Source organism: Mus caroli, chromosome 16 (assembly GCF_900094665.2).
Source record: "Mus caroli chromosome 16, CAROLI_EIJ_v1.1, whole genome shotgun sequence".
Lineage (NCBI taxonomy): Eukaryota > Metazoa > Chordata > Mammalia > Rodentia > Muridae > Mus > Mus caroli.
In genome coordinates this window covers 68765554-68775786 of record NC_034585.1, presented here as the reverse complement: position 1 = coordinate 68775786, position 10233 = coordinate 68765554, and the positions used below count along the sequence as shown (strand labels likewise).

Here is a 10233-nt window from a genome sequence, read left to right as displayed (position 1 = left end):
TCTCTCTCTCTCTCTCTCTCTCTCTCTCTCTCTCTCTCTCTCTCTCTCTCTCTGTCTGTCTCTCTCTCTGTCTCTACTACTGCCCAAGTCCCCTCCCCATGACTGAAATAAACTCTATTCTATACTATATGTCATGTGTTTGGTACCTCAGGGCGCAGAGATGCCTCAGCATGGGCTTACAGAGTTGCCCCCTTCCCCCATAGCATACTGCACCTCCATCAAACATATCCCTGGGTTCTTTTTCTTTTTTATAAAACACAGCATAGGTATTTTTATCATGTTTTGTTTCAATATTTTTATAAAGGTTACTTTAATAAGGATACCTCTGCAATATAAATTAGAGCCTATGCTATGTTTATCTTTCTTAATAGGACTTTACCATCATATTTATTTTAAAGACAGACACCTTACAGAGAAGACCTACTCAAGAAGTGAGCCAAAAGATTGTAAGAGCCAGAGAATCAGTGTGTGCCAGTTGCTAGGTAATATCCCCACAGACATGACCTGAAAACTATACCCATGAACTCTCAACAATAGTTGCATGAATAAGATAGTCATAACAGTGACTCCAATAGACAATTCAATATGGAAAGGGAAATTCTATCCCTAGATGAAGAGGTACAAGTGGCTAATGGCTGCTGAGAGGAGAGTCAATTTCCTTAAGGGACAGGTGCATACAAAAGTTGTCCCATCCCATGTGATCAGTCCTGGACAAAAGTCCATATATGTTAACAATGATAATTAAGCCGTCATTCAATAGGTAGGGAGAAGGAGTATATGGGAGAACTAGAAGGAGGAAGAGTTGTGAAACACTGATGTAGATGTAGTCTCAGAACAAATTAGGTATGATATGCTTCCAAATAAAACCTCTATTACTCTTTTAAATTTGTTAGCCTATGGCATCTCATAGACTCCTCAAACCTTACAGACTGTTGCAAATGCCTCTATCCCGTATTTGGTATCCTCCAGAACTTGATGTTAAGAGTGAAGACATCATGTACTTGAGATCTAAAACCTGGAGAAATCTATCTAGTACTCAACTGGAAGCTCCATCCCTGCTGATTAGCGTTCCTAGCTCTGAAAGATGATACACTCACAGCTCAAGGGAAACAGAATAATTAATCTCTATCAACTCTAAGAGCCACAATAATGACGAATGCCAACATGCATCCATTAGTGCAAAAGTGGCATGAACGTTGTGGGTATAACCAATTGCCTTTAATTGAACTTAAATTCTGATACACAAGATAGAAATCATATCAAACACAAAATGAATCTATGAACCTCTAGCTAGATATACTAGGAGCCTATTACTATTCTGTGAAATGGATAACAATAAACAACCCCTGGTGACTTTGTTATACCTATAAATCAGTTCATCTATCAACCCCCATAAGAGAAATTTCTTGTAGTAAATGGCAAGTAACACAAAGATCCACAACTTCTCCACATGCATAAATAATATATTTCAGCATGCTCAGTCCTAAACGGGGTGTTAATCACATTCCTCCACCGAAGGCTTATGGATTTACGCAGAAGAGGGCATAGAGAGACTTTAAGAGCTACAGATCTGTAAGGGGAGGTTCTAATACTAAGGTATAGTTCCCTAATTGATTTTTGATTTGTCAATAAAGAAAACTGGGAGCCAAATGCTGAGCTGAAGGTATAGGTGGGGCTTCCAGATATTAAGAGGAAAAGGAGACACAGGGAAAGAGAGAGGTCTTTTCCTGCTGTGTTTTGGAGGAAGAAGGACTCTGCAATCATGAAAGGACTCAGGGAGAGCTAGGGCCTGCAACCTCCGCTTTGGGCAGGTGGCCAAAGATGTTTGGCAGGGGCTAATTGGAACAAGCCACTACGTTTAGAACAGAAGGAGAGATAAAGATTAAAAAAAAATGGTAAGGGCACATATTTCCAACCAGGAGACACTTGTGGCCAGCAATTGTGCCTAGAAGGCAAGCTAAGGTAACAAAGTTGTCTGTGTGTCTTTTATTCACCAATTCAGAAGGAAGCCAGGTTAGGGCTGGTTGCAATCAATCTCAGAGCTAAACCGGGTAGAACAAAAGGGGGCTGGGAGGGGCTTCCGGACTAAGGTGGTAGAATGTTTTAAAAGACCAAAGTGTGGACACTTTGCCCCTTCTTAGAATTGGGAACAATCACCCATGGAAGGAGTTGCCATATCCAGGGATCCATCCCATAATCAGCCTCCAAACGATGACACCAATGCATACAATAGCAAGTGTTTGCTGAAAGGACCCTGATATAGCTGTCTCTTGTGAGACTATGCTGGGGCCTAGCAAACACATAAGTGGATGCTCACAGTCCCCCATTGAATGGATCACAGGGCTCCCAATGGAGAAGCTGGAGAAAGTACCCAAGGAGCTGGGGGGATCTGCAACCCTATAGTTGGAACAGCATGATGAACTGACCAGTACCCCGGAGCTCTTGTCTCTAGCTGCGTATGTATCAAAAGATGGCCTAGTCGGCCATCGCTGGAAAGAAAGGCCCATTGGATTTGCAAACTTTATATGCCTCAGTACAGGGGAACTCCAGGGCCAAAAAGTGGTAATGGGTGGGTAGGGGAGTGAGGGGGAGGGTATAGGGGACTTTTGGGATAGCATTGGAAATGTAATTGAGGAAAATACGTAATAAAAAAAAAAGAAAAAGAAAAATATACATAAAAAACTACACGCAACAGATAACTTTAAGAAAACTGTTTTCAAAACATAACCTGCCATATCCCTATATGAATTCATAAAATATGTGAAAACAAACATAAGCATAAGCTGAAGCCAAACAAAATCCCAGCACAGAGGAAGGGAGGTGAACACTCCTAGCTGAGGATCTGCTGGCATTTAATTGCTGTGGGGTAGAGAAAAGTCATTTTTATTCCACTGGGTGATATGCAGTATATTGACTATATGCCAAGGCAGGCTACATGCCCAGGAGGACTTGGCCAAGAAACAATGGTCTTAATGGATTGAGGAAGAGAGAAAGGGAGAAAGGGAGGGTGAGGGAGGGATAGAGAGAGAGGGGGGAATAGAGAATATTAAATTGGATAAGTAGAGGGATGGGGAATAATCTGGGGAAGGAGATGAATATAATCAAAATATAGTACATGAAAATCTCAAAAAATAAATACAAACATTATTTTTAAGAATTTGAGAATTGTGTTCAATAAATGCTTTCAGATTGTAGCACTCTTCAGAGATCCATAAAGAAAAACTCTATGTTCAATAGTGCACATGTTTTAGCGTTTGGACTAGGACCAGTGACAGTATGCCTGGTCAGGATGAGGCACCATTACAGTCTCCAAGATGTTTCACAATGACAGAAACCACTTGCCTGTGAATAGATTAGCTTAAATGTCTCTTGTATTGTTTAAGTACATTAAAGATAGACTCAAAGGCACCAAAATTTACCCATGTCACATTAAGCAAAGAAAATTAAGTACTTCCCTTTCGATTAATATGACCAAGAACAAGCCCTATTTTGGATTCTCCATTTCTCTCCAAGTGTCTTCCGCATATCTATCGCTTGTGGCTTCTGGACTTTCTGTAGTCTTTACATGTCTGCCTGTGCCTACCTAATGTCTGACTCTCCCTCTTACTGTGTGCTTAATGAAGATCTTTGCTCTGTGTTTAATGAGCAGCACAGAAAGCAACACATGAAGAATTAGAGATACATTACAGAAATATTTCTGAGAGTTTTACAAGCGATTAAGCTATTTACTTCGACTGACACAAATATACTTGTACTGAGCAATATCCTTATGCTGTTTCCAACATTTATGGTGGTATTTATGTATAAGGTTCCCCTCAACCTATTTGTTGTTTTTAACAAATGATTATCATAACACACATATATTGCTCTCATGGTTAGGGGCATGACACAATATATTATTTAAAATTATAGCTATGCATTAGCTTAGCTTATGAAAGCTAAGTACACAGGAAATCTAAGACAAGTTCTTGGACTACATTGTTCTTTTTAAAATGTGTTAAAAAGAAAGGATGAATCCACAGTAGCTTCTGCCGCGGAGTCTTAAGCAGTCTTAAATTGTATCAGTAACTTGGTTGGGAGACTCAATCAAAACCAAAGTCACTTGCAATGTAAGAGATGTTTTCATAAAATCGTATCACCACACTTTTGATTGAATACCAGGAAAGTTGTCAACTGAATGTTCCATGAACTTTTTCCGAAGTGTCCTTAGAATTGTGAAACAAGAACTTTCCTTCAGAGAGAAGAAAATAATGCTTGTTACTACGAGCAGAAAAGCTTCCAATGCACCTATCAACCAGTTGGTTCCCTGAGGGGCAAAAGCTCCCCCCTCCCCTGCCTCCCAAAATAAGGGTTTACTGTATTCCAATTACTCATATGGGAAAATGTTGCCCTGAAGTCCAAGAAGCATTGCTTTTTATCCCAAGCAGGTTTTAGTGCATAAGCTTGCTGTTAAAACATTATCTTCAACGATCTTAAAGGATATGATTAACACTTACCTGGTAGAGAAAACAGGATCAAAAAGGTGTCTTTCCTAGGGCAACGATTGCCCTTTGCACTATGGGTGTGCTGGCCCCTATAATTTTCCCAGAGGCCAGAAGGAAACTTGATGTTATAATCTATGGTAGTGTGAGGACTGATTTGTGCTCTATCTTGTGAAAGTTATAAAAAATTTTTAAATGTTGATAATTGTTACTTGTAGGTTCATACCCAGAAAATACATGCTGTCCAACAGAATTTAATGAGATTTTTATCCCACCGAATTTTTTTTTTACCTTTATAAATAATTAAAGTTGAGTTGGGGAAATGAAATGAACAAATCTTTACTCCACTCCAAATGTGTATTATTAAATATTTCTGTTGCATTTTCTGCATTTTGTTTTAATTATTGTTTGCTGGTCACAGATCAGCCTAGGCCACTAAGTGCATGCCTCAAGCAGTTTACAACAGCTGCCATCACAGACTCTATGTTGACCTAAATGTTGAAGATGTGAGCCTTAGAGAAACAGCTTTTGTGGAATCAGATTGGAAACTTCCTTAAAACATTATAGTTTTGTATGAAAATATGTTACAATAAAACATTTTGTCATTATAATGGGAAATTTTAAAGCAAAATTAGATTGTGGTAATATTACACCATAAAATGATACAAATGAAAAGGTTAACTTCTTTTTATAAGCTCAGCAGACTCTGCAACTTTGGAACAATGCACAAACGAATATAAAACTTAAAAGTGTAGCACATACAAAGCCTTTTCATACTTTCAGGTAAATTACATATAAATTATCAAAAGTATTTTCTTATTGATTTCATATTGGGACCATGTAGCTATGTGTGCAGTAACAAGCATTATTACCCAGTAGCTGCTATATTCCTGACATAAGTCGTCAAAGATGCATCACACACAGTTCCTGAAAAGAATTGGCAAATTGATAGTGCTTTCAATAGACACGTTAAGCCAGGTACATATATGGACCTCAGACAATGCCTGTTAAACATATCTGTTATATATATACATGATAATGTGTATATATATACATATATATATGTATATATGTAACTTACACTTGAAGCTCCAATGTTTGAAATTTCTTACAAGATTTTAGCAGATAACCAGCTATGGAACAGAACTTTGTGATTCAAGGTGACAATCATCTAAAGCTGAGGCCACAGTGTTGCAGAGAAAGAGTGACAAAAGTGGTCATTAGGCTTCAAATTTTTCCTAGCTTGAAAATTTATGAAACTCTGTGTGGCAAATGAACAATTTTAGAACATGGTGCAATTGCACAAATGTCTGAGCAGGTCTGGAAAATAATCCTGTATGGGTTTTTTTTAAAGATATTTTACATGAAAATGGTATCATCAATCTTATTCTATAGTCTTCTGTTTGCTACTACTTGCTCTCTGCCATTCATTCATAGAGAACTATATCCACATACCAGTTTGAGCTGACAATTGATTTTCTATGGAATTGCTGAGGGAATTAAAACGGGTGTGGTGAGCATGGGAGATTTAACAGACATATAGTTATAGCCTCATAAATACTAGTAATTTATTGAAATGTTCATGGTTGAAGGTTCAGAAATTCAATTCTCTTATTTCACTCAATTCCACCAGATGCTGAAAAAATATTTAACCAAAGTACAAAGAAACTGGGGGACAAAATCAAGAATAGCTACTGTTATTGATCACATAATATAATGCTACAGTGTATGGTCATTTCTTTCAAACAGTACATAAATCAATTCTTAAGTTATAGCAAAACACGTAGCATAAGGTTAACCATCTAAACACCTGCAAGCATACAGCTCAGGAAATTAATGTTTATACATTTTTATCATATCAAACATGTAAGGATATTTTCAAACTGCAAAGTTAAAGCCCTCTTCCTATTAAGCATCTCACAGCTTTTTTTCCCAGCTCCACAGGTTTGGCTATTCTTGGTAGCCCATTTTAAAAATCATGATCTCTTTCCTATGTGAGAGAGTATGATTCTTTTCAGTTTACATCTACATTGTTTTATGCACAAGATTTTTCTTACCTTTGTTTAAATGTTTTTTTATTGTCTAGTCATGTGCTATAGTTTATCCCATTCATCCACCAAAGAACATTTGCATTTCTTCTACTTTCTGATATTTCTAATGTTATTAAGGACACCCGTGTACCAAGAGTGGTGGCACATGCCTTTAGTCCTAGCACTCACAAGGCAGAGGCAGCTGGGTCTCTAAGTTCAAGTCAAGCCTGGCCTAAGGAGAGTTTTAGAACAGCTTCTGGGACAGTTCTGGATACATAGAAAAACCTTGAAAAGAAAAAAAAAAAAAAAAAAAAAAGAACACACACACATAAATACCTCTTCCAAATGTTACTTTCTTCAAATGCTGCTTTCGAATCTTTGTGGGTTATTCCTAAAGGTAGAACTGTAGAGTTGTACTTTTTCCATAGTTCTTAAACAATGCTAAACATCTATTACAACTGAGAATGTGGCAACTATGTCTTCCAAGTTTTGTAAGAGGAATTTGTAACAATGAGAACTTCAAAGCATGGACACAGCTGAGTTTCAATTCCAGCTTGCCCTCTGAGGCCACAGAGCCCTGTGGCTACATTAGAGCAATGCCCCTGGTCTCAAATGTCTCACCTACACATGCCAATGCATACCCAAAAGGATAACTGGGACTAGACTGTGCAAGATAACCTCTGAAAAAATTGTTTATGCTTGCCATAGAAGGCCTTCCATATTTAATTCCTGATCAGACCCATTAGACTGCTTAAACATATTTTATTATTTTATGACTGTGTGTTTGTGCATTTGTTATTGTGTATATGGAGAACAGAGGGCAAGCTTGTGGAATCAGTTCTCTCATTTGGTTGATCCTTATGTAGGTTCTCAGGGTGAAACTCAGGTTGTTAGGTTTGCATAGCAAATGCTTTCCTTACCCATTGGGCCATGTCTCTAGCCCCACATCTGCCTTATTGAATTATTTAAATAAACCTAAGTGTTTATTCCTCTGGTTTCTGTGATTGAGGAGTTTACATTATTTTCTCTTAACTCTAGTGGTGCTGCTTAAGATAATATCATTTACACAATTACTTTAGCTGCCTTTTGAAGCCTTCTTGAATGCTTCCCTATGATTTCTATGCTTTCTCCGTAATAAGAGTTAAGGAATAATATTGTGTGTCATACTCTTCTTGGATTCGTTTTCTATAGACAGACTACTGGTGGATATTATACCTTGCTATATTATACCTTGCTATATTCACAGGAGCGACAATTTTATCCCTATAGTGTAAGGTGCTACTTCAGTAGGCTTCACATGAATTTACTCAGGATTTTACATTGCACTTTGCATCTGGGAGCTATGCCAATGGCCTTCAAGTTGACATCATAGTTGCTTAAAGCAAGGAAGCCAGAGAAACAAACTGTTTCTGTTTCTCCCCTGTCTAAGGTAGCTAAAACTTTTATAACTTGAATCAGAAACAGTACTCCATTGTTGAGGCAACGTGAAAAACACTCTGGAGTGTTGCTAAGTTTATTTCTTCAAGATCTAAATGATATCTGGACATGTTAACTCACATTAATAGAAAAACAATGACTATGTTAAATTGTGAGTTTTCTATGAACAGCACCGTGTACCAGCCTTCAGGCCTTATTAAATACACTCACATAAATCACTAAAGTTCTTCAGTGATATCAGGTCATTGGTATAAATAAATAAAAATTCATTTTATCAACATTTGTAGGATAATATACTATAACTACTATCTTTGCAGATTACTGTAAAATATATAAATACCAAGAGCTTCACCAAAAAAGGTGTTCAAAAGTGAGTTACAATTACATCAAGACAAATGTCTATTGTTAATCTAGGAAAAGTAGCTCAGATTGGGCTCAACAGAGAAACTGCCACACAGCAGTAGATGGTATCATGGGTTGTAACCAATTCTATGACTGTCAATTGCAACACATCAAGAGAACACAGGAATCAGAGATGTGATTGAATTTAGTAGAAGGAGACAGGCAGTCTACAAGAAGGAAGGAAGCAACTTCAGTTTGGCACAAAATAAATATTTTAATGGTTCTCCTTAAGGTAACTAGAACGTTAAGAAAAATGAATAGCTGGACAAGTGTAGCCTGTGTCATCTCTAAATTATACACAAACTCAAACAAGTTACCGTAAGCTTCTATAATTAGATAACTTCAATAAACAACCGATAACATAAATAAAAATAGACAAAAGATTTGAGCAAGTAATTTATAAAGAAAGAGAACTCAACGGCCAGTGTAAATATGGAAAAGTGTTCCTTTCCCTTAGGTAGTGAAAAATTAACATTAAAATTAACCCGAGTTCTCACTATGTATGAATATAAGTTAAATAGCTTCTTAGAAAGGGAGAGAAATGTGGCATTGAGAACACAGTGAAAAGAAACGCCATTGGAGCTTCCATGAGTTACTTTTGGAGACACAAATGACATAATCATTGTTTATTTTACATTTTGTATAAAAATAATGTTTTTCCAAACAAAGGAGTTTAGGAAGAACTGATAATCATTGTCCAATATAAGCATGTATCAAAATAATGTAAGTTAGCATAAAGAAGTCTGACAAATTACATGCCATTAATTTTACTTTATAAAGCTAGTTCAATATGAGAGTTGAAATGCCTCCTAATTCTGAATGATGGATTTCACTCACAACAGGCATGAATTCAATGTGAGCCTAATTCCTCTGATAAAGCAAAATTTATGCCATGTAGTATTACTTGACTCCATTCATCTCCCCAGAACGATTCATAGTTTCAAATATTCCCCTTTACTTATCTTGTGAGGAACAGTTGATTATGTATTCATTAGTCATTGTGAAGGAGGGCTTTCTGAATATTCTCTCAAAGAGTTAGCACTAGGAAGGTCTGAGAAAGTATAAAAAGATAGTAATATCTATTCCGGCTATTAGCTTAGCAACTAGATGAAGCAGCGATTGCCTGAAATCACCACAATGGTGTTAATTTCTCATATTAAAGTTGATATTCTTCAAAATATCTTCTAGGGAAGCAATTAAAATCTTTTAAAACTCCACTTTTCAAGATATGAAAAAATACTTGAAATGACATAATACTTCCTTGTGGTTGGTTAATAGACATAACCCAAGATAAGTGGTTGCTGCTGAAAATCTAAGAGGTATGGAATCATTTATATATTTGATTTTTCCCCTAAGCATTCATGCTTATGCTAAAGTTTAATTTATTTGTTAGACACAAGAGAAGATTAATGACAATAGTAAAAGAACAGTTAAAACTATGTACTTGATAAAACATTTAAGTACCATATCTTTTTGAAAAGTCAAGACAACCATAATGGAGGTGGGTGGGGATTTGGCTTACTTTCATTAATTGAAATCATGGGAAGCAAAACTATGGATGGAAAAGAAGTACAGCAACTTGAAGATAGAAAAGAATATGTGGGGGATGGAGAGATGGCTCAGTGGTTAAGAACATTGACTGCTCTTCCAGAGGTCCTGAGTTCAGTTCCCAGCGACCGCATGGTAGCTTACAACCATCTGTACTGAGTTCTGAGGTCCTCTTCTGGTGTGTCTAAAGACAGCTACAATGTGCTCATATACATAAAATAAATATATAATTCTTTAGATAGAAAGAGAGAAAGAAAGAAAGAAAGAAAGAAAGAAAGAAAGAAAGAAAGGAAGGAAGGAAGGAAGGAAGGAAGGAAGGAAGGAAGGAAGGAAGG

General features: G+C 36.9%; 1 non-coding gene across 1 annotated transcript; it reads left to right on the top strand.

Annotated features, from left to right (window-relative positions):
• The first annotated feature begins 4488 nt into the window (after nt 1-4488).
• Nucleotides 4489-4655, top strand: LOC115029660. The gene has a single exon (XR_003835220.1). It is a non-coding gene; the product is annotated as a U1 spliceosomal RNA (small nuclear RNA).
• The last annotated feature ends 5578 nt before the right edge of the window (nt 4656-10233 follow it).